General features: G+C 33.9%; 2 long non-coding RNA genes across 2 annotated transcripts in view; one reads left to right on the forward strand and one right to left on the reverse strand.

Moving 5' to 3' along the window:
* LOC146767555 (uncharacterized) overlaps nt 1-23302 on the reverse strand; it is an 83644-nt gene that overhangs the window by 49265 nt on the left and 11077 nt on the right. The window lies entirely within an intron of this gene.
* LOC110484004 (uncharacterized) lies at nt 1450-17411 on the forward strand. Its single transcript, XR_013339879.2, has 3 exons — nt 1450-2186; nt 7304-7448; nt 10872-17411. It is a non-coding gene; the product is annotated as an uncharacterized LOC110484004 (long non-coding RNA).

Raw genomic sequence — 23302 nt, forward strand, 5'->3', positions numbered from 1 at the left:
GTTCAAAATGGAGCCTCTTTTCTGTCTAATCTATAAAAAATCCTAATCAAGTGTCATGGCAAAAGAGTTCCTGACAAGGCATACTGACAGATATAATGAGAACAACTTTAAATTGAAGCATGGTGAAGTAAGGAGCATAGGTTGGGGAAATAATAAAGTAGAGAGAATGATAATCAGCAGAAGATAGTTACTTTAATGGACTTTAGGAATCCTGAAATGTACAATGAGATGGTGTCTGAATATATAGGGGTTTTTTTAATGAACTGAAGAAAAAAATCCTGCAGTATTATATCATTCTAAGGTAGCTAAATGAAACCAAACAAGTGAGAGGAAATTACTGAAGCATAGGGAAAGAGGAAAATAATTCTATCCTAATAATTCTAATTTTTAAATTTCTTTTTCCCTTCCTTATGCAAACTGTCTACTTAAACTGAAATCACTTCAAAGTAGCAGCTCATATTCTTGCATGACTCTAAAGCCTCTAACACACTTCTGTGGACCATACACAGATGCCCTAAAAGAGGGCTTTAATGACATTATTTAGACTGATTACTACAATAATATATGAAAATTAACTTATAGCACTTTTGAAGGCAATTAAAAGATTTTAACCTTTTTTGAGGCAAACTTTCAGTTCAAGTATGAAAATATCTCTGCATATAAACATATATGACCTATAATATGATTATCCCAAAATGTATTTTGCATATTTTTTCCTGTTTGTAAACCTCCACAAAAAAACCTCTTTTTTTCTCTCCTGAAAAATATTATATATTTTTTGAAGAATAAATTTAAATTGAAGGACTTCAGTCCTTAAGATTAAATTCCCAAGGATTTACCTTTAGGGAAAGACTCTGTCCTGCCAACCTAAGATGCTGTCTTTGAGCAGTCCCAGTAAAGCTACTGTGTCTGTAAGAGAGATGAAATATTTCTATGGACTATAACTCTAGGCAACCTTATTTTGTTGGTTTTTTTGGTTTGTTTTTTTTTTTTTTTTTTCTAGAAAGTAGGCTTTTTATTTTCTTTTCTGTGGAATTCATTGTGAAGTACTTGTTTTCCTTTCACTATACATGGAGTGTAGGTGTTTAATTCAACATTCAAGAATGGTCAGTCCCTTTTTGGATTCAATCCTGATATATTCATAATGAAAACAAATACAAATCTTTTCCAATATTAGTCTAAGTTTTACATTGATTGAATTAGGGAAAGGCAGAAAAGCTTTTTACCTTAGTATCTTCATAAAATGTATTGATAATATTCACTAAATACACAGAAATATTGTGAAAATTAGTTCTTCCTGGATTTTGAACACATCAAATGTCATAAAGGGTTACTACTATTTCTTTTTTCATTACTGCTCATCCTGTACTTGTTGGCTATTGAAAATAATTGATCCTTTCACCTTTATTTTGTCCCTTTACATTTAGATAGTCATTACAACTGTCTCTACCATTCTTTTCTTCAGATTGAAAACACACAGCTCTGTTTTAACTATGCTGTCCAGATTCAATTGTCAAAACTTTTCATAATTTGCTTAAGTTCAATTTCTACCATTAATTCTGAGCAGCTGCCTTCCTTACTGATTGAAGGGCAATGACTGAGATCTACCACTGCTGAAATTTTCCTCATGCACTTTGTTAGACCTCTATGAGCTACTGCTTATGTTCTGATTGTTAAACCAACATAATCACAGATTAATTTTTAGCTACATCAGTTTGCTTATCCCTCCTACTGCACAGACACAGGGTCATGAGTGTTGACACAAGAGGCCCATAGGCAAAACATGGGGAGTGGAGGAGGTGTAACCATCCCTTTCGTTAGTGCTGTTTCCTTGTGAGGAAGTCACTAGTTTTATCTTAATGACACTTCCTCCTGTCTTTCCAACCCTGATTCATCATCACTATATTTCTTTTCACTTTATTTTTAATAGCTGAAACTTTTCATAATTCATTTCACTTTGATGTAGTCATGCCAAATTATTTTTCACAAACTCTTCCTCGGATTTTCTTCAATCTTTATGGTAATAGCTCAGAAAACCTAAAAGGATTCTTCTCTGTGTGGAATGAAGGTGTTATTAAATGAGGACAAAGACAGAGGTAAATATGAAAGAAACCATAGCTCCTGGCTCTATGTTCCTGCTGAGTTTGAAAGTCAGTGGAATGTGGGAGTCCTTCCTCTTCTCAAAGGTAAGATATTTCTAATCAGCACTATCATGCTCTAAGGCACTATCTTACAACACCCATTAGTTGTAAACTCAGCAGGAACTGTAACCCCCTGCCTCTCAAAGAAAAAATGTTTTTCCTCTATGTGATCCAGATTATCCAGAAAAAAGGAGACAAGATACAAATTACATGTGAAAATATGCTACATTCCCATTCAAGTTGCTGTTGACAATACATTATACAAAAGTCATGATCACACAAGATATTGAGTGTTTTTCACTTAAATGAATTTCAGTAGGAACAGGATTTTCAGATTACTCCTCCTGTGTGCCATGAGCTCCAGGGATCAGAAAAAGACTGCTGACTGAATTTTCTACACTCTACTGACTGTAAAAGAGAATATTCCATACTAAAATGAAAACAAGAAATATTGAAAGGGAGTAGACACACACAGGTAGTAAAATGATAACTTTTTCTGAGTCTAGGAGCCTAAATTACCTAAATGCATTGCTGATCTTCTCAGTAGTCTTTCTTGGCATTATACCAAGTAAGGGCTGACAGAAGTTTGAAGCTGTTCATTTAGGCACAGTTGCAATAAAAGCAGACTTTGATCCCTAACCTATCTGCTTGAAATTGATTGTCCTTTTAATACAAATAAAATATAAATTATAAATTATAAAATTATAAAATATAATTTATAAAATATAAAATATAAATTATAAAATATTCAGATTGTAGTTCTTGTACTTCTATTCCTAAATAAAAACCACAATTTATTATAATTATTTTCCAAAGAGGTAGACAAGGGCCAGACATGAAAGGGGCCAAAATCCTTGAAAAAGTCAGGGTATTTCAGACAACCATTTGGACAAGACCTTTCTTGTCAAAGAAGCCTGTCCTGTAGAACAAAAGAATTTTCAATAAAGCAATGATAAGAACTTGACTATTTAGATAGGGGCCACCACAGTCTTTAGCTCACAAAATGCTCCACAAAAATATAAAACTGGAGAAAATTTAAATTAATTTTTTTTCTGCTTAGTCCAAAGATAACCATCTTCACCATCTGCTTGAAGAAACACATTGACTTTTCAGACATCTTAGAAAATTTCAAAACCTCATACTTTAAATTCAGATACACCCTTTCTCAGCTACAGCACTACAAACTGACAAGGTCCACTAAGTTGTAACAATCACCATACAAAAATTTTCCTTCTCACAGCCCTCTGTCATTTATGTTGTAAGAACGCAAGAGAGTTGACTGATTCAGACTGCATATATGTTCAGTATTCACATATTTTCTCCCAGCTACATGAGAATTAGTGAAAATAGTTAAATCATTGCCAAGCTAAAGAAGAATTATGAGCAAAACTTTTCTTGTATCCTATTTATAGGCACTTAGTCTGGGACTAATTTTTCTCTTTTTTTATACAATGCATGTCTAGCGGGTCTCTATTTTATGGTAGCATCATCGTATAAGTATTAATGAGAGTAATGCAACAAGAATTCACTGGTGAATTGGATCTGAGGGAACACTTTTCCTCCCCTCCTATGGATAAGAGCATTCACTTCTCCTTTAAAAATCTTTTTTATGATTAACAAAAAATAGTTGCATCCTGAACTTTGTCATTGTACACATCAATTAAGAAAAGGCAAGACTCACAAATACTTGTCCCTCATGTTGTTCTCTTCTAAATTCTATTAAATGACATACTATCCTTAGTGCTTTAGCAATGATCATTCTGGCTAAAATATTTTCTCAAGTGCAGTGGTATTTTAATGTTTCAATAATTTTAAGGAATTTTAGAAACATTAGACATCTGTTGGATACCCACACAAATGCATCCTTGAAATGGAAACTTTAATGTGGAAAAATGGGTATGAGGATTTTTAAATTAAAAATGAAACAATTCTAAAAGGAAAGCTATGAAGGACATACATTAAAATGGCAAAGGTGTCAGCACATCCTGTTGGAATGTGCCAGTCAGACTAGATCATTACATTCCTGTTCTGCATGGTGCTTTTTTTGCCACTGCTCTCACTGAAAGGCAGAGCATGACTAACAACATTTGAGTCAGAAGAGGAAGGAGACAGAAAAATTCAGGTTTTATTTAGGTTTCTGCTATTGACCGTAAAGTTCTGGAAAACCCTTATAACTCAGTCTTCTTGGAAAAATGCTAAACATCAAAGTTCACAAGAAAGAGGTGACATGAAGGGCAACAAGGAGAAAAGTCACTGTTCGATTCACATTTTTTCTTTTCTACATTTATGGCAGAGGGTATAAGATCAAATGCTCTTTCCCTGTTACTACTTCACATGACTAATATTCCTTCTCTACTCTGTATATTTTGTAAGAGCAAGGTGCCACTTTGTGTCAAATTCCACTTATCAAATTCTTTGTCCACATAAAATCTCAGATTTGAGAGTGACTTCTAAGTGGTATCCTCAGCAATGTACAACTAAACCCTTTAAACATGCAAATATAATAAACTATATGCAAAGGCTGAAGTATTGTCGTATTGTCTGGAAAAAAGTTGAATATTTTAGCATTATGATGACTATATTATAACTGGTAACCGTGACTATATTATAACTGGTAACTACTAACTATCCTAAATCAAAATTTCTCTGCAAGTACAGTATAACTATATTCATATGAGCAACTAAAAGAAAATACTTTTTTTTTTTAATCAACAATATTCTTACTTTTCTAGTTTAAATAAGCTTTATTTATGCTATTCCTGATTATGAATATATTTGTATTTCTGCTTTCTTTAGTATTTAAATTTTCTATATTTTCCATAGCCTAATTCAAATTCTGATCATCTTATTAATAACAATGAAATATAGAAAATGTTCCCTACAGCTAGATACTTACCTTCACATGTTAATGGTCTGCTGAGCTCCTTTCTCATTCTCTCCTCTCACTTCAGGGCATCTCAGTAAACTATGATTTCAGAGTTGTAAAACAAACTCCAAAGCTGAATCACAATATGGGACACCCAAGGTTTCTATATAATTATGCTTAATTGAACCAAAAGTATACGCTTAAGTAAATATATGTAAACCTTTATGAGAAATAAGACAAAAAAAAAAAAAAAAAGAAGGGGGTGGGGGAGGAAGAAGAAAGACAATATAGTTCTACTTCACTCATGCACTCAAAGATCACAGATATCTTTCAGCTGCAGACACTTTTTTGTAATAGACTATGTGCCCTGCTGTTGCAAAAAACTTCACTAAATAATCCCATTCACAGTATTTTTTTCAATATTAATTTCTCCCATACTTAGAAATATTCCCTAAACATGTATGCTGCATTTGATCACAGAAAGTTTATACCTGTTTGCTCTTGCGCAAATGCATTTTAGCTTAAATCATCCTTTTCTCTGGTATTTATTTCTGGAAGGCAAAATATATCCTCTCCCAGATTTTACCTTACAAAGCTTTCTGTGCTCAATAAGTTGCCTTCAATAAAATAAAGTTTTCATCCTTCTGGTCATCTCAACTTTAACAAAAAATTATGTCCAGAACTATATATAAGATTCAATATAGGATTTTTGCAATACTTATCAAATGTTATTGGTATTTCATTTTCTGTAACAGAAATAATTTCCTGACAGAGCCTGTGATATGTCCAACCCCTCACCTCTTCCCATTCTGCCATAAATACTCTATCATTCTGTAATTGCTCAGAATGTTAATTTCTTTGACTTTGGATCTTTTGAAGTACAAAAAATTCCATTTTATAGCAAATTTTTTTTAATATATAAATGGATGATCACCCATATTTCAATCCATTTCTAAGATCATCTAATTCCTTCTATTCTGAACTACTTCTGTATTGTTATTAGCTTCCAATTTTCTATCATCAGAAAATTTCATGAGTCACTTACGGGTTTTTGTGAACATCTGTGAAAATCACATTGATTTCTCAAATATACCATAAGATAAAGGTAAATCTAATGGATAAAACCTTCTTGGGTTTCCAAAGGTTTGAAAAGGTTCTTGCTAAATGCTTTTAAAGAAACTTATCAGCTATGGCATAAAAGAGCTTTGCAATGTCAAATTATTTAGAGAAAGAGAGGAAATGAAGGTAAAAAAGTCAGATCTCAGGAAAGAGAGGTCAGCTACTGGTGACCACCAATAACTGAGTAATTGGTGATGAGTTACATTGACATGGCTTCTGAAATTATCAATATACAGTTTAGAAAATGTAACCAAGTGACAAAGTTTGTTGGTGGCAGGAGTTTATTCTAGATAGTAAGGATAAAGTCTAGTTTGAAGTAATTGCAGAAGGAACAAGTAACTAGCAGATTAGCTGCTGAAATGGCAGATGACTTTCAATATGAATAAAGATAAGATTAAAGGCAATAACAATTGTCTTTACAATTGTAATAAAAAATTTAATAAACCATTCTAACTTCTTATAAAAAATGAACAGCTCTGAGCTGACAATCAACCCCTCAGAAGCATGGTTAGGGGTTACAAAAGCAGTTATCACAAAAATCATTAACTTGATATTCAGGAGTGTCCATAAAAGCAAATCAGGATATTAGAAATTAGTGGAAAAAAAAAAAAAAGAGTTGTACTTTTTACATGTACAAACTGAATATTATTCTGTATTTTCAGTACTATGTAAAATTCTGTTTCATTCTTCTCAGAATAAAATAACAATTGAAAAGAGGATGGAAACAAGATCAAAAGTATAGCAAAAACATCCCAAAGATCAAAATCTTAGTATGGCTAAAAGGAAATGCATCATAAATATTTTAAATACAAATACATATAGCCAAGAATTTTTGTTTATAAAAACTGAGCAATATAATCAGGCTAAAGCAAGCAACAATTATACCAGCAATCATAATCTGGATGAATATTGAAAACCTCATTAGTAATAGTATTGTATTCTTGTTGCTGTACAAGAAAAATTAAAATATCTTTTCTCCTTTCTTATGCTTATCCCTATAAAGTCCATCTAGGTCCTAAGGTCAGTGTCACCAGTCTTCCTCAAACAGAGAGTAGTTGTAATAAGGAAATTACTGACATCCTGAAGAGCATGTCCCTTCGTCTTCAGTGTTGATATCCATTTAGGGATTATTTTCTGTGTTTTCCAATAACAGCCCTCTCCTTCTCATTGGTTTCAGTAAATTTCCCCTCACCTGGCAAAGGATGGACAAAACTGACAGCTCCACCACTGCCCTGATACCTGAGACATGTCCAGCCTGCATACTGATGTACCAGCCTGCCCTTGGTTTTTCCTCCACTCCCTGTCCTGTCCAGCAACTCCAGGTCTGTGTCTGACATTGCGCCATCCCTCCCTGCCACCATCAACCTCTGGGGACATCAGCCTGTTTCTGGCTCTGGTCACCATGGCTGGCTGTAACAAGATAAAAAAATCTCAGCTCATTAAATTTCATTTAAATAAATTTCTTGCTAATTATTTGTTAAGGTAGTGACTAATGAAATATTTGGGGAAATGCCTTCTCTTCCTCTTGTCCAGACTCAGCTTCAGTGCAGCTCTTTCCCTTTCCTTGTCTCAACTATTCTTTTTTTCACCATACACTACACTCAGTTCCTCCAAACCCTTTTGATGAGGAAACAGGCAGTGCAGAAGGTTGGGAACAGTACACAGAGATTTCTTTCTGCAGCTACTTCTTGCTTCATACTGCTTCCCTGCTCTGGCATGGGCTACCTCTGGGCCACAGTCCCTTCAGAGGTGTCCCTGCCCCAGCACAGGCAACACAAAGGATGCAATCTGTCAGGGGTGTCCCTTGTCCATCACAAAGCACCATCTTTCAGGGATTCACCTCTTTACATGTTCCCAAAAATTTCTCGTTTCACTAATTTCCCTCATTCTTTCTCCAAATACTCTTCAAACACTTTATCATGTGTCCCATTTTGAGTTTCCCCATGTTGCATCCATTTGTGTAGAAGCATCTAAGTTGGGTCCCCACTAAAGGTTTTTACTTTGCACTGAAAAGGTCTGAAAAACCTTCAAATGACTACTTAGCATATTTCAGCAGATAAGCAGTAGCTAATGGGAGCAGCCATTGGCTTCAGTTTAATCCAAAGTGGAATATCTGTATAGACCTTGATTTTTAACAACTAAACATTTGCTCTAGACAACATCAGCAGTGGCCTATGCACCTTGCTGTCATATTACAATCCAAGACTCTGTTCATCTTTTTCACCAAGTGATTTTAAGTAGTCTAATGCCAAAATAACAAGGGAGAAATAGGAAAAAAATAGCCACATGAATCTAAAATTCTTCAAATAGTTTTAAATTGATCTTATAAAAAGCAGAGTAAATGATGTATGGATTAAATGGTTCACTAGCATCTTTTGTGATTATACCTGTCTTTCACTAACTACAAAGTAACCTCCAAAATGAATGTGGTATGTCTAGTACAACTCCCTTTCACTTCTGTATTACTCAAGTATTTATCCTAGTCATTCTTCTGGAACAGAGGTAATATCCCTGAAGAAAAATCTGTTTTATTTTTCAATTGTAATTTTTCTTTCAATCTTTTTATTAACATATGGGTATTTCCTCAGTGAGGATAAATTTTATCATTGTTTTATTTGGTTTTGTATGGTAAGGTTTTCTCTTTAACAATGTGAAAGACAGACACAGTTGATTAGAAGAGAACAACCTATTTTGCTAATGGCCACAAGGTAGGCCAGACTAATTTTCACTTTAAGTAGAGTCTTTCTCTTCAATCACTTTATTGAGTAAAGGCCAACTCAGTAACAAAGCTGGGCTATTAATAAAGAATTGGTCTTCTAATGAAGACATTTGTTCTACACATGATGTCTCGGTAATTACTTTCCAGAAGGTGGTCATTCTGTGGATTTAGCCAGAGGCATAAAGCTAACAACTTCATCTCATACTGAAAATCTATCCATCAGGACTATTCATTACCTGAAATATTAGATACAGTTCAAATTCTGGATCCATCCAGAGAAATGTAGGCACTGGTTCTTTAGTAGCATATGATCAGTGATCTTCTTTGACCCATCTTTGCTAGAGGTAGGGCCCTATTTCTGTTTGGCATGAAAATTTTTCAGAGAATTATACTTAGACAAACTGATAAAAAGCTGGCGTCTCAGAGAACCACTTCAAACAAGCAAATAGCATTCAGGAAAATGTGTTAGTTCAAAATGTGTTCATTTAGAAACCAGTCTGCAAATTCCTCACAGAGAGAGTTGTCTTGAATCAATAGGAGGTAAGCGTGAAAAGGCATCCACTTTATGTAGAAAAAGGAAAATGGAGGTATGTTTTATTATTCAAAAATTCAGTCACATTACTCAGAACTCAGTGAAAAAATCTTTTCCTGGTATTATTTTCTTAATACCAGTAATTAAATAAAATTCAGAAAGAATCTTAGCAGCAGAGAGAAAAACTCATTTTTCCATCCTGCCAAAATATTCTAGCCACTAGTTTTCATTATCATACTTACATTTATTCTGGTTTTTCTCACTTTCCCTCTTATTCTTTCCCCATAAATCTTATATTCTTAACTATGTAGTGACAGATTAAACAGGAGTTGGAAACCACCCTCCTTTTCATATATGTCTTGCTTCTTCCCTTTCATAGTTGTCCCACAGTACAGGCTGTTGATTAAAGCATTAAGTTTGGGATGGAAGTGAATCTGGGTGTCTGAATTCCCTCACTCTGAAAAGATCAGTTGTCTGTCAATAGCATATTTTGAGAGTTTTCTATCAATCCATGTAATAAATCAGTCTTCATTCAAGGAACTACATTATAAAATAATCTTCTAAAACAAAAAAATATTTTTAAAGAGAACAGTCACAAATACACTTCCAAAGTTAATGTTCTCTGTTATCAGACAGAGAAGAATACCTCCTATACTGAGCCATTAAGAGGATTTAAACTAATGGAGATCTGAAACACTGATTAACTAAATGTGTAAGTTTGTATTCAGCTGGTAGAGCCCCAAAATAGGTGAAAGAGTGTAGGAATTAAACATTGACACTTTGGCTCCCATGCATCACTACATGGCAGAATTCTTTGCTCTGAGTTAGCTGAGTTAAGGCAGAGTTTACTTGGAAAACAGAATTCATATATGCTCTTTAGAAAACTACCTAATTTATTACACACAAAAAAATACAAATCAAAAATCCAAATCCTGGCCCTGGCCCAAGGAGTAAGATGGCTCATTTTTCCATTCACTGCTCACAGTAAAAAAATATTTCTGAGGTAAGAGAGCTAAAGCTCCACATATTCTGTATCCTAAACACCTAGGATATGGAATATATTTTTTGCTTCACTTAGAGATAATTGAATGCCTATAAATACCACGAAAGCTAAGACATTCTAAACAAAGCTCATTTCCTTTTGAAATTAGCTCAATAAAAATACTTAGCTTTAGAAATATGTCTAAAATCAATATAATACAGAACAATGGGTTCACTTCAAAAACAGTAGATATAGGTTTACATTCCTCCAAAAACAGACAAAGAAGGAATGGTATCAATCTTGCTCTTTCCAGGCAAAATTAAAATGCATACAAATACAAACGAAGAAGTATATAGTGCATGTATTTACTAGACTGAAGAAAATCTGTCCTCAGATGTCTTTCCTATGGATTCTCACAGACTCCGCAGACAGTTTGATATCAATTTTTGTTAATTTTCTGTTTTTCTTATCAGAAAAAAGATGTCTTCATCCAGACTGTATTTGAATTTTAGGTACCACATATTTACAAGAATGATCCACTTTGTGATGTAACAGAGAATTACCATAGTAGGAATGTTCATTGAATATTTTATTATGGCTTGGCAACTTTGATTGAAAAGGCTGATAAACCTTGAAAACTGTGGGTGAGTATACAAACTGACAATTTTTGATGTCTTAAATTTTCTCAAAGTACTCATTTTCTGTCAGCCACATTGCCACAAAAATCTATTTTACTTACAAACACAGAATTAAAAACCCCCTATATGTTAGGTGATGAAGTCCAAAATTAGTCTTATTTTTCTAAAGGTGGCCAACCAGTACCTAGTGACATTTCAAGTCTAGAATCATTCTTTCATAAGAACCATGCTCAGCAACTTTCATAGATGTTGCAGACTGTTTGGTATATAAGCTTCTTTTTAGATGGTTATTAATCTATTTTCTTCACTTTTCATTTCCCAGAGGAACATTCTGACTATCAGTCTTAGGCCAGTCTTATCTTAGGCCAGCAGAAACCTGAAATGAGACTACACAGCAATGTTATATAGATACTCCCAAAGAAAGCCCAGAATAAGGTGACTACATCTTGTAGTCAAGAAAATATAGTTGGGAGCATTTTTTAAAACATAAACAAAGGAGTTTTAGAAATTCCCTCAGTGGCATGAGTTCAGAAATAGAAAATATCTGACAGATATTTTAGGCCTAAGGTGAAAGGTAAGGTTTATGGAATTACCATCAGAATATCAGGAATGTTTTTTATTTTAATATTTCTTCAAATTAACTGATTTTTGTTTCAGTCATTAAAGAAATGTAAAAGATGCAGAGCTTTCTCACACCTCATCTCCTCCCTCTCCTCTTAATTGCCAAAGGTTGCCTCAATTACTTCAACCCTTCAATGAGTCAGTGGTGAAAATATTTGGGGAGTGTTTACAGTCATTGCACAGTGGTTTGTCTCTGTTCCTCTGTCTCACACTTTTTTTTAGTCTCATGGGGATTCTTCATGGACTGCAGGTTAAATACCTTCTTCAGTGCCTGGAAAGCCTCTTACTGTGGCTGTGGTGTTCTCTCTGCTGTTTCTCACTCTGTGTTCTTTCTGCCTGTTTGGAATTCTTTTTCCATTCTTAAATATGTTTTCCTAGAGACACCATCAGTTTAACTGATGGGCTTAGTTGTGTTCTGTGGTAGGGTCTTCAGGAATCATCAGACTGGACCCAAAATTGATCCAGAATTGATAGGGGGAGACTACTAATATCCCCTTGACTGGTTGGTGATGGTCTGCCTGAAGCACCCCAGGACATGGGTGGCCCTCTTGTCTTCCAGGGCACTGCTGACTCATGCTCAGCTTTTTGTCAATCAGGATCCCCACATCCCTTTCTGCTGCACTGCTTTCCAGCATCTCAATCCCCAGTCTGTCCATACATCCATGCTTTCCCCATCCTAGGTGCAGAATGTGGCGCTTCCTCTTGTTGAACTGCACATGGCTGGTGATTGCTCCGCCCCTGATTTGTTGAGGACTCTGCAGGGTCTCCCTGCCTTTGAGGGAGTCCTCCCAGCTTTGCATCATCTGCAAACTTGCCCAGTATCCCTCCCAGCCATGTGATGCATCAAACTCATTTATGAAGATGTTAAAGAGCACAGGGCCAAGGATGGAGCTCTGGAACCCCACTGGTGGCAGGTCACCTCTCTGATGTCACCCCATTCACTGTAACCCTTTGTGCCCAGCCTGTGAGCCAGCTGCTCACCCATCACATGATGTGTTTATCCAGCTGTGCTCGACATTTTGTTCTGAAGGATCCTATGAGAGATAAAAAGCTTTACTGAAATACAAAAAGATTATATTAGCTGGCTTCCCTTGATCATCTAGGTGGGTTAAGTCCAAGGTCACCACTTTTTATCACAAACCCTCTATAAAAAAAGTTTAAGGTAAAAGTTGAAGCTAAGAGAGTGTTCTTTCATTTCCATCTACTTTCACATTTTTAATTTTTTTGTCATATTCACTAAGTGATACCTTGTTTGAAAGTACTTTGTACTTCACTAAGTGATACCTTGTTTGAAAGTACTTTGTAGTCTTCTAGAAAGACTAATAAAATATTTTATTTCCCTTGCTTCCAGATGATCATTAACGAGCAGTAAAATAATTCAAAATACTACAGATTGGTGGAATATTTTAATCTTTTCCAAGGCAAACCGCAAGATGTAATTATTCTCTTAGCATTACAAGTGTCTGATTGCTAGCAGTTTCACATCTCTAGATGCCTGTAATTATCCACTGTAATTTGTTAGCTCATTTGATTAATTCAAAGAGACTGTATGTTTCTTCTCATACAGAGATATATGTAATGGTATGGACCTCTTACTTCACACAGTATACTAATTGCTAAATTTTGGGTTGTATAACAGTTTAACAACATTTGAAAAATTGTAAAGAGATTAACTCTCCCAGTCCAAAGACAGAATAATTACTCTTACAAATTAACTAGCCCTGTCTCCCATGAGTGAAGAATCTGTCTAATTAATGGTCAGTTCATGCATAAAAAATTACTATCAGCTGCTCAACCATTCCTTGAAGATGTTTGCAGTAACTGATAGAGTTTATCTAAACTTTAAATGGCAATGTCAGTGTGACTGTAAAATATATTGAGCATGCTATTTAATAAATACAATTTATGAAAAATACTAGATTGTAAAACAGAAGCACAGAATGTATTAGACACTGAAACAATAATCATCACATATTGTCTTTTTCTTACTGATATATTGGGTTTTTAACTTATAAAATGTCCCAATTAGATAATTTAAAAGTACATGCAAGAAAACTTAGCAAGTAAATGCAGGTATATATGCTGTAATCAGTGCTGAATTTTTGAAAAATTAGATAGAGATACATACAATATATTAGAGATCTAGTTACACAGAGTGCAATTTAAACAGAATTGGAACATCAAACCACAAACTGTTTTTCAAAAAGTTTGCATGCTTACATATTTATCTATCAAATAGAGTAGGTTTCCTCTTATTTGGGGAAGCTAGTCAGTGCTTTGGTGACTATTTTATCCCTACTTATTTAATAAACCAATTGTTAGAAAGCTGCATCAACTATTTGACTTTTTGTGTTATTTTTTCATTCTCCCAGCCACTTTGAATTTTCTTAGCTAGAAAATAGTCTAAAAACAAGTCTACAGAATCAAAGTCACTTTTTGCCTTCTGCTGTGGGCCAATCAGTGTTTACTCAACACAAAACAGATAAAAATGGGTGAAGTCCACTTAAAACAGGTGGTTAGACATATACTTTGAAGAGAATTCTGCTAATAAAATTAAATTGCATCTCTTACAGTTAAGGTGTTCTAAGCTCTATAAAAGCAGAAGGTAGGTAGAGATATATACATAAAGTAATTAGTTGTAATCCAAATGTGTAATGCCCTACTCAATCAACAGCAAGTTTTACTTGGTCAGATAAGTAGTGTCAATCCTATTTTATTTAATAATGTACAGAATTATGTATCAGAGATTAAAGAGAGAAAACTTTTTTTCCCTTTGCAAATGATTTTGATTTTTTTTTTTTCAGGAGAGAAAATTAAAGAAATATTCAGTAGTTACTATTATTAAGAACCATTTGTTTCACTTTATGGAGACATTAGAGAGAACTAATACAATTTTTCATATGGCTTGATTCATATAACAAGAATGGTACATAAGCACACAAACAGATATAAATATAAAAATTGTTTATTAAAAATTTAATTGCAGCTAGGTATCTAGGAAGCACGTAAAGAAAAATAAAAAATTCTCTTCTACTAGAGATGATTAGTTAAAGAAAGTACTAGGTCTTAATCATGTCACTCAAAACAAGTTAAATTCCTTCAATCATTTATTCTGCCAATATCATGATTACCATTACCTCTGGTATTTTCTGAGGTATATTATATTGTTTACTTACCCATGCACTGATAGAAATGTGGTTTACAGATCTATGTTAACACTGAGCTATGAAATACACATGTGGCAAAAACCTTGAGCATTTCCTAGTGAGGAACAACTCTGTTTCTCACAGTGACTTTTTAACTTAATAGCTCAGCTAAGGATAAACAGTTATTAAACACCTGCCATAAATCTCAAATTAAGATTGCAATTAGTATTTTCAAATAAAAAAGTAGAAAAATGTGGCTTGTTGGAAATATAGATAACACCCTCTTATTTGGATAAAAGAATAATAAATAAAGTGCAAAGGGAGAAAAAACTATTATTAACCCAAATAATTTCCAGAGTGAGAAATTAATTACAAAGATATTGAGATTGGGAAACATTTACAAAGGTTGAAGTATTCATATAGTTTTCTTCTCCAAGTCAAATGAAATACACACCAATTTATCATACAAAACTTGAGGGGAAGAATATTATGCATTCATATTTATTCAAGTGGTTTATATGGTTAAATGTGCATCGGCTAATTCTTAAAAATTCTTTTCCTTTGAGCAGACAATCCTAAAATTGAGTTAAATGGAACATTTTTGACAGTGCAAGAAACAGGCTGCTTCCTGGTATTTAAAAGACACAGAGGTGAATTTATATCCACACTACCATGAAAAACATGGGATCATTTTCTGATAGTGAGGCCAGCAAAGGAAATTTTTCACATAGTTACTTTCAACCTTGTTACTCCAAAACAGGTATCTTCCATTTAGGGATTTTCATCTGACTTCCATTTGTTTCCAGACTGCCTAGGACTGCTACATTTTACAAAGCAAAAGTATTTTAGGGATTTTTCTAGCAATTTTAAATTATGAACAGCAGAGTTTCAGAGTCTGGAAGTGTCCCTTTAATTTACTAGGCTTTCTTTAAGTGATCTTCCTTCATTAGCTAGGAAAATCCTGTGACATGCATCAAAGTCATGAGAAGTTAGCTTTCACCTTGAGAGTGCTAAGAATTGCACAAAATTCTTGCATTCTGTTTAATTTAAGATGCAGTCTTCTTTTACTGTGAGCTCAAATACCAAATATATCTTAGATGGTTCTCTAGCTACTAGATTTCAAGGTGTGAATATAAGCCCTTTTGCAACATAGATGGACCCTGGGAAAACTATGAAACTACACTTAATGGAGAAGAATTTATATTATTGACTATCATTGAAGAAACTATACAAATATCAGGGTAAAATTAGAAACTCTCCATTAATTAAATTTACTTTGAATATCAGATTATTTGTCTTCTTTGGAATTCAATCAGTGTGAAAATGAGTGTAAAAATGATGTGTATCATCAAAGAAGAGAAACAAATTAGAGACAATAATAAAGCTAGACTGCATCATACTGGTTGCCTATATAGGCTATATCTTCTGATAATGGCTGGTATGAAAAAGCAAATTTTGAATAGAGACTGAGAATGAGACACATTTTCAAAAATTTGAAAGTCATCCTAAATTCTGAAAATTGTCTTGTGATATAAAAATAGATTTCTCATTCATTCTGATTTTTTGGGGTTTATCCATAAAGCCAACTGAATATGTTATATTCACGTTGTAACTCCAGTTCAGTTTCCCCCCTCCCTCCCAGCATAAAAAACAGCCAAACAACCAACCAACCCCAGAAAAACCCCATACCACTTGTAGGAAAAGTGCTTCCAGATCTAAGAATTATTGTGTTATCACCATTGCACAAAATAACCACAAACTGTAAGGTAAAACTGTTAGGTAAAACAAACAGTTAGTCTATGCAAATAAATTAGTTGCTAGGTAAGATTGCTAGTCTTTGAACTGAAGCTACATATTTTCTTTAAAGGTGCTTCTCTGTCAACATAGAATAAGGAAATCTACTATTAGCATTGTTCTGAAAATCAGAACAGAGATGGAGATAACAGCATGGCTATTACAAAGGAAATTCTAGCCCCTCTAATCTACTAAAATAGTGGATAAATGGGAAATTTTCATGTAATTTTTTAGGCCTTCCAGAAATCATTGGCAAGTCCTTTGTAGAAACTTCCTACTCATGTGGAGAAAGGTAAAACACTGCAATGCATTCTAAACAGACTTATATATTGAAAATAAAGTGTAAGAATAAATTATCAGTTTTCATCATAACAGAAAAGCTAATAACTAGATTTTCCAAAATGGTGTATGAAGAATGTGGTTGTTATACTCACATACACTCAATACTGATATGAAAAAGATGATGTGGAGGAAGGTCATGATGTTTTCTAAGAACACATTATTCAGATTAGTCAAGATTGAAGAAATTGTATAAGATTTCCAGAAAAACTGAAATTTATTTCCATGATGGCAATAGAAACCTAATCCTCATAAATGGAAGTTGCTAAAGGCATTAATAACTTGCAGTCTTGAATTAGTTTTATCCATTTAAAAAGTTAGGTTACTGTATGTTTAGGGACTACTAACTGGAAAATCCTGCTCAGTTACCATAAAATAGAAAACTGTGAAAGGAAATAATAAAATATAATTTAAAATATTGTGAGCCAAAGTATTTTCTGACATAAAATATGCTACTGTATGGCATAATACTATATATATATATATATATATATATATATATATATATATATATATATATATATGTATGTATTTTGTTTAATTACAAAATCTGCTTTTGTGTAGGGAGATTAATTTTTCAAGTCCTAGTATTTTCTGTGGAATAGAAAAATGAAACTTGCTAACCAAATTTAGCAAGCTATTTCTTTTACCTATTTTTAAAATTTTATCTTCCTCTTACCCACAAAAATATAATTTTAAAAAGCAGAAATTATAACAGAAATTCTGTCTTGTTCACAATAGTTTATGAACTAAATTTTCTTAGTGAACAGTGAAATGATGGCAATTTATATATTTGGGGAGTTTTTGTTTTCATTTATCAGTGACATCATTCTACATAAACAACCTTAGTTTTCCTTAGGCTTCTTGTTAAACTTTTTCCCTTATAGGAGGTCAAAGTCTCTTAAATCTCTTCTCATTCACAAAACATAAAATATTCCCTACTGATGTATTTTTGTCTCTATAATTTCTTTATTTACAATAAAATTAATTATTTAAATAATTAAAGGATCTTTAAGAGTACAGAAAAATAAAATTCTTCCATTCATCATACACCAGAAATGAACATAGTTAAGATGAAATAGGTAAGATGAAAACTAGTTTGTGGCGGAAAAGGTAGAACAGATTTTTTTCAAGGCTTTCACAAAGCTGTGCAAATGTGTCTTCACTAGTGCTTTGTTATTGTGTGTTCTAAATGAAACACACACTGCTTTGACATCAGCCAGCCAAAAAAACAACTCATGAGACCTCTATTTTATCACTATTTTGTTTAAGAATAAAAAACTGTAGAGAAACCACCAAAAATAACTCAATTCAGATGCAAATTCACAAGTCCAAAGATATTCTGGGGTAGGAATATACAGGATATTTTTTCATTCCAACAGCAATCCATTTTTATTTCTCTTTTAAGTGTTAGAAGTATGATTTGGATCTGTCAGTAAAATATTATGAAAAGGAGGATGGTAAGTTATTTTAAAAATAGCAAATCAAACATCTACTAAGTAATTTTTTATTGTTGGACTGTATCTTCATTTATGTATGCACATTTATGAATTAATTTCTTTATATAGTTATATGCCAGCAGCAGTATCACAATCAGTTTTGGTTTTCCAGATGAAATATTTTTTTTCCCAAAGAAATACAGATATCAAATGCATGACAACACATGGCCTAAAGAAGCACTGTTGATAATGATTTCCCTAGAGGTGATATTATTTGCCAAAAAAAAAGATAAACCAAACTATCTATCAGATTCCAATGGGCAGAGGTCAGTGTAACATCTGCCCTATCTATTTTCAAGTTGTTTCTGAATTCATATACAGTGTTCCTCAGTCCCAAAATTTGTTTGAGCATAAAACTTCAGTACCAATGAATTGAAATCTTCACTTTTTTTTTTCTTTTTTAGCTGATATTGTGGTAATTTGCTTTTCAGCTGCAAAAGCAGCTTATTTAAGATTTTTTTTCCTAGCATTGTTAGAAGTGAATAAAGTGGCCAGAAACTGAGTACATTACAGTGACCTTGCTACTAGAAGTCAGCAATAATGAGCAATTTATGAAGTATGATACCTACACTCTAGTATCAAAAGTAATATTATCCAGTGGATTTTTCAATTTGTACTGCAGTTTTTTTGCTCCTTTTTCAGTTTTACTTTGCTGGTGGCACTAGCTTTTGAGGCCACCCTAACTTTTAATCCTCTTTATAGCAGGAATCAAGTAGTACTCAGCTTGCCTGTCTACTTCATTCCATTCCTATAAGAGAACCTTTGAGAAACATAAAGAACTCTGGACTCAGCACAAGTTCCTGTCTGCAAACCTTCAGGCTGCAGCAAACTAAGTATATACCTATCTGAGTTTCATTTTTGCATACACTGGAAGAAATTTGAGTAACTGGAAACAGAACAGAAGCTTGCTACTATAATGAAATTTATTTGATCACTTATTATATTGATAACTTGTTACTTGGTGATTTTGGTCTTCTTTCTTTCTTACATGCTTTACCAACCTCCTAAGTGAGTTTAGAGACTGAGCCAGTTGCTGCTCATAACATGTTAAAATTTGCAAATATGTGTGGAGAAGGAAAAAAAGAGAAAATCATTATAACCAATGGGTGTTGTGAGACTTTATATATAAGAGCTAACAATACTGTGCTACTTTGAAAGGCATCACTCTTTTCAGCACATATCCAAAGCACAGACCCATAATAAATACCATGAAGAAAATTAACCCAGACAAAAACAGAAAATATGATCCACACTCCATCTTATTTTATTGTATTTGGTATTGTGTATCATATTTCATACTGTGAGCACATGTAAAGTAAAAAATTTGCTCAAGAAGACTTAAAATGGCTTTTGGGTGTTCACGTACTCTGAGTTAGATGCATGGGAGAAATACTGACAAGATATTTTCAAGAGATCAAAATGGCAGAAAGAACTTTGCTGGCAACCTTGGAAAATAGAGGATTTTGGCAGTCTTAGAGCAGCATACAATCAACATAAAACCCTTCTCAAAGGATTAACTTAGACTACCCAACTTGGCAAACTCCAGGCCCATTTGATTGTAAGTTACTCAAAAATTCCAAGAAGAGAGAATTTTATGAAAAAAAAGAGGTGATAAAGAAAGAAACTATATAGAAAAGGCCACAAATAGCTACCAACTCATGGGCTCCAGCAGTGTTCAGCAGATAGAAGTTCCAAGAGGAGGTAGTGTAAAGACATGCGCTTGCCTTGTGTTCAGCTTTAAATACCCCCAGGCTTTCCTGACCCCCGTCCCTCAGGTGGGATTTCCACTCATTTGGCCACTCAGGAGCTGTGTTAAGGGTCCCAGAAGCAGCACTGCCTCTGCTGTGCCAGGGATTGACAGGCACTGCTGGGCTGGGACACAGGTTCTAGGGATGGGGGTTGCAGAGCAAGGCGCTTGCCTTGCCAGTGTAGGGCCTGACTGGCCTCTTCCCCCACACATGCACCCCAAAATATCTTGAGAGACCAATCTTTAGTCTCTCACAGCACTTGCACAGGTTGCCCAAAGAGGCTCTGGGCTCTCCATCCCTGGAGATATTCAAAAGCTGTCTCAACATGGTCCTAAGAAATCAGCTTTCAGTGATCTAACCTGAGTAGAGGGGTTGGAGGATATTACTTTCAAAGGCCCCTCCAGCCTTAACCTATGCAGTTATGGGAATGGAAAATTTGAGAACTGTACTATATACACTGCATACACACAGAAATCCTATCTCCTAAAGTTCTTCTGTTGGCATCCAGCCTATGAGTGTATTCAACTTTAGTAGCAACTTCCAAAGACTTCTGCACAGAAAATATTAGCTAATGCAGACTAATGTAGATTCTTACCTGTCTAAGTGGCTGTGGATTTACTTCAGCAGGCAGTTCAGTCCCACACATAGCCAGTCATTCACTGCCCCTCACTGGAAAAGTGGACAAGGGTTCAGAAACCACTTCTTGAAGGTATTTAAATGTAAAATTATAATTTTTTAAAAAAATATAGCAGTCAATTTTGCTATAAAATGAACAAGGTATATCTCACAGGTAGAGTAATTGTCAGTAACAGAAATTGAAATACCAGCAAAGTAGACAACATTTAAAGAAGACATCATTGAACAAATGATGGGGGAGGGAATTTTTTCTTTTTTTCATCCTGTTGATAAGTAAAACTAAAAGTTGCCATATATACATTATGCTAGATCTTGTCTAAAAATGTGCAGCAAATTTGAAAACCAGTGAAAATTTCTGGAGCCAAAGGATTCAATATATATATTGGTTTTATTGCTTTTACCTCTCAATTGTTGGCAAGTAAAGATGTATTCTGTTGTTGGTAGCATGGTGTAAGGAATGTTAAACATTAGAAATTAATAGAAAATGGAACTGTATCATTGCTGTATTCAGTTGTTTTCTGATTATGTAGAGTTAGATGATAATGAATTTATATTTCAAAGTAAGAAGAGGTGGTTCTATAAATCAAAGTTTTTTCATAAGCAATAATAACTAATAAAAATCTTAGGTATTATTCTATTTAAATTAATTTTACATGTTTCTCTTTATTCTTTATTTATCTATTGAGAAAAATTTTCCCTCTTTAATAAAATTCTGATGCAATTACCGAAGAAGTTTTAGGAGAACCAAAGTCCTCAAAGGCATTTTTTTTTCCCAAATGCCAGAAGAAATAATGTTCCTTAGCATAGACATATAAATGTACAATAGATGTACTTAGGTGCAAAAATAAGGGAAGGAAGCAGTCTGCATCAGTCTCTAGACAGAATCTAATGGTAATCAATATACTTTACCATAACAATAGTGTAGAGGAAATGCAATTATACCTACAAAGTTGTTTCTACTACATTTTGTAAAATCTTGCTATGTTACCAAAATATAATGTATATATATGTCTGTATTACAGACTTCAGTCACTTTATGTTGAGACTTCCCATCTTATAATTCAAATCTTACTCCTTATTCTAGCCATAATATGTCTATGCCTAGAATATACATATTTTTAAGATATTTGGCACTGATGATGTGAGAACTGAAATACTGGTGTTCTCACCCTGAGAAACTGAGCCATATACAAGTACATTTAAATGAAGTATATTATTCTTATTATCAAAGAATGCAGTCCTAGAAGAATTTGTGTTGGAACAATTGCTGCCATGACAACAAGAACATCATAAAGATTTTAAGCAGGACTGTTGGTACCACCTATTATTAAGGTTATCCAGTGGTTCATATTTTAAGTTAATTATAACTTTGCATATGTTAAATGGTCTGAACTCATATTTTCCATGCTAAGTGAACAACTCAGGATGAAATTATTTGCCCTTTTTTTGGCATTTCTGCTGTAAATGTTCAATCAAACATATCTGCTAGTCCCAAGAAAGTGTCTAAAGAAAATTAGGCAAAATTAAATACTGTTTCCTTGTATTAAAATTTGCAATTCTACGCATTTCAGAAAATAGATTTTTACAAAGTCTATCAAGAATGCATCTGTTGTTATCCCATTAACATCTTCAAATCTGTTCAAGGTATATGACTGTAAAACATTTTTGCTACAGAATGGATAACAATAAGCAATACAGAACTGACCAAATCTTTCCTCAGAAAACTACTATTGCCTGGAACTCCTGATAGCCATATTGGTACTAAATTCAGGAAACTCACCTTCTTAGGTCCTTTTTTATTAGAAGGCACATGAGACTAAAACCCGAAAGGGAAAAAGTCATTAGGTGGACAGAAAGCAAAAACTTGTGATAGTAAACAGAAATGACAAGGAAATATCTGAGAATAAACAGAACAAAAGAAATTGGGATGACTGGCAAGGAGTCCATGTATTTGTATGAAGCCTAAGTGATGACAGAGAGAGCCTAGATGAAAGAATAAAGGAAATGAGTGAAATAAGATGACCTGGAGGAGAGAAATGATAGAAGGCAGAAAGGTTAATGACCAAATCATGAAAGAGAAAAAAATGTGACTCTGTACCCTTCAAATTATCTATGAAAGCCAAAGAAATTTTTGTTCACATTTTGTTGATGAAACACTTTAACACTTAGAAGACTGTGATTTCTACAGTTCTGTGATGAACTGTATTATCTGACAGTCCATTGCATGTGTATGCCATTGCATATGTTGAGAGACTGAGGCTGGGTATTAGGAAAAATTTGTTTACTGAAAGAGTGGTTAAATATTGCAAGAAATTCTCCATGGAAGTGGTGGAATCACTATCTCTGGAGTAGATGTGACACTTTATGACACACTTCAATGCACCTGATGATCTTCAAAGTCTTTTCCAATCTTAACGATTCTATGATTATATATTCTGTCTGTAAGGGATGGTAGAACAAGAGGGAAAAAGGCTACTTGTCCATATTGCTGCCTTGCTAGTTAAAAGGAATGTTTACAGTGG

The sequence above is a fragment of the Lonchura striata genome, chromosome 4 (assembly GCF_050655825.1).
Source record: "Lonchura striata isolate lonStrDom1 chromosome 4, ASM5065582v1, whole genome shotgun sequence".
Classification (NCBI taxonomy): Eukaryota; Metazoa; Chordata; class Aves; order Passeriformes; family Estrildidae; genus Lonchura; species Lonchura striata.